The sequence below is a fragment of the Octodon degus genome, unplaced genomic scaffold (assembly GCF_000260255.1).
Source record: "Octodon degus isolate 3935 unplaced genomic scaffold, OctDeg1.0 scaffold00009, whole genome shotgun sequence".
Classification (NCBI taxonomy): domain Eukaryota; kingdom Metazoa; phylum Chordata; class Mammalia; order Rodentia; family Octodontidae; genus Octodon; species Octodon degus.
The window spans coordinates 19,825,011-19,828,042 of NW_004524585.1; the positions used below are offsets into that span (position 1 = coordinate 19,825,011).

A 3,032-nucleotide genomic window follows, 5' to 3' on the forward strand; every position below is an offset into this window, starting at 1 on the left:
ATATATATTCATACTTAGCTATTCTGATTAAATATAACTTAAATGAAACTTTAAAGATAGGATTCTTCCCCCTTCACATCCTCTGCATCCTGAAAATGATTCTGCATATATTTCTGAATGTAGTTCCTTTTCCCAGAAAATCAGTATACCTAGAAAAACAGTATACCTGATTGTCATTTCAACAGTTTCCAAATAGGCTTCAGTGGAAAAATGATTCATGTTTACCTTAATAAATTACTGTACTGTTAATTTGAAAGAAATCTAGATAGTCCTGTCTTTAAATAAACATTGTTTTTACCAATGTGTTTTCCTGGTGTGAGAAGCCCAAGTGAGGAGGAGTAAGTCTAGCGTAATGTATCTGGCACTATAAATTGCGGCACATAGGGGATGCCTTAGGTTGATGATTATTTCCAGTACTTGAATAACTCAGTATACAAAAGCTTCTTCATCAAAACCTGCCCTCAGACAAGGAATTGTGTTTGACACTGTGTACTTAGAAATTCCTGCCAGGAAGAAGAGAATTGAGATAGATGCAAAGCTCAGCTCACATTTTAGAGAAATCCTCCTCTAAAGTACAACTTCAACATAAAATGTCTATGTGTATCAAATGTATGCTTTTGTAAAGAGAGGTATCCAACTGTGACCATCACATTAAATCAAAACTACTCAGTATTGCAAGAAAGAGCTGCTCTCCACAAGATCTGTTTTGAAGCTCTGAGATGACTAGCACTTTGAATCTTGGGCCTCTCTGATCTACATGTATTCAGTTGTTTTACCTATAATTTCAGGCATGTTGCTCTGTTTTAGGAAGGGAACAAAACAAGGCAGATACATATTCTAACTGGAAAAGATTATGCCTTCTTTCTGAGAAAATAGTCAGCAATCAAAGAAAAAGCACTATTTAAACAGTGAGAAAGGTAAAAGAAATACTACAAAAGTATGTTAATAACACAAAGAGCTTAGTGTTTTCAAAAAATATGACTTTGTAAAGAATGATATAAATGTAAGCTGATGTCTGGATAAAATGAAAGTAAATTAACTCATACAAATGGTTATTTTTGCAAAATACATTCAATGTACTCTGAGAAAAGGTGCATATGTTTACTGTGCATTAAATACTAGCAAAATATTTCTATAGCCAAATATGAAAATAAAAGAAACTGTAAGAAAAGTCGTGATAAATTTCTAGACACGCATTTCACACATTTAATGGAAGTTGTGGCTGTTTGTGTGTACTGCTAGGGCATCACCTCAAAAAAGTAGAGTGTCATATGTTCTATTCATATTTCCCAACCTATGTATTTGCAATGAAATGTAAACAGACCTCCAGGTAATCACTGGACCCATAAACTTCAAAATTTGCTAAGCAGCACATTAATGAAGACATATACAAACCCCCACAAGTATATATACAGACTTGAGCAGCACAGGATAAAGCCATTGACGCTTCATTTTTCCTGTAACAGATGAATAGAGTAATTATTCTTTTAATTTCTGTGTCTTAGTGTAGCTCCTCATTGCATCACTTTTGTCAAAGAGCAAAATGCTAAAACCTTTCATATTGACAGAAGAAAATCATATCAACATTTCACAGACTTTTCAATTGAGAGAGAAGTGTTTTACTATTGTTGAAAAATAAAATAACCTCATGTACATAAGGCACAAAGGTCTTGTTCTGCCACAATCTTGACAGATTAACACAGTAAAGCTTCATTTCTCAGCTTTCTGGAGGACTAGAGTTCAATATCCAGGTGTCCTCTGGGACTCAGAGGGAAAATCACTGCCCATCTTCCCTCTCAGGAGAGAGAACTGAGGCTGCCCCTGAGCTTTCTCTGACCTCCAGGCGCATCACCCAATCTCTGCTGCACTCCGTGTCTTAATGTGTCTCATGGCCCTGTGTGTCTTAATGAAGATAACTATCATGGGAATTAGAACCCATGCACGAAATGTGGGTTGTCTGCTTCATCTCAAGATCTTTATCCTCAACTTATTACAACTTCAATAATCTCTAAGATAATATTCACAAGTCTGGGGATTAGGTACAGTTCATTTGCAGGGCTGAGGGTGAGATTATGACTCATTAAAAGACCACACAGGCAAGAAAATATGCCTAGCAGTTTGAAGTTCAGAAAATGTTGGGGGGGGGGGAACTACAGCTTATTCTGTATAACAAAGTATTAAAAACTTTTTTTAGTGTTATTTTTATATATGAATCCAAATAAGGGTGTAGTTTAGATATACGACAATGTTGTACACAGTCTTCAATTATTGAAACTTCATTTTTAATATATACAAATAGGGCATTTCTTTGCTTTTCTTTTGTACCAGGAATCAAACCCAGGGCCTTGTGCTTCCCAAGCAGGCATCATACTGCGGACCTATAACCCTGAACAAGAGCATTTAAATATATACATGCAATTATACTATAAGCAAGGACTAAACAATATTTCAATAAACTTTCCTGTAAATTTAGGTCATAATATATTGCTTCATTACTCCTTTAGTTCATATTCACATTAGTTCATACTCTGAAGTTTAAACAAAAAATTATCTTTTGTTTGTAGTGATCATAATAAAATTATTTTTGAAAAGATTTTTAAAATTATAAAAAAGTCAACTTTTGTTCATGCTAACACATTTAGAAATTTGATGAATTTTCCTATATCTAGTTTGATATTTTATGCTGTTTTTTAATTATAAACATCACTATGTTCAATTTTCTTGTTTGAACATCTAACAAATTACCAACCTTAACCACCTTATCTGATTCTAAATTGAAAAACTGTAGTAAAGACATATAAAACAGATTTTAAAATATTACTCATGTTATCCCTAAATCCCACTTATATTCACATTATTTTAAATATTTTTTTATGGATCCAGGACATAGCAACGTGTGCTTGCCTGTCAAGTGCAAGGTCCTGAGTTCAATTCCCAGTACCAAAAAAGAAAAAGCAAATTCTTTTGAGAATTTCTTTCTTTTTTTCTTTCTTTCTTTCTTTCTTTCTTTCTTTCTTTCTTTCTTTCTTTCT

The 3,032-nt window shown here is 33.5% G+C and overlaps 1 pseudogene; it reads right to left on the reverse strand.

Annotated features, from left to right (window-relative positions):
- LOC101576017 overlaps positions 1 to 3,032 on the reverse strand; it is a 45,392-nt pseudogene that overhangs the window by 29,846 nt on the left and 12,514 nt on the right.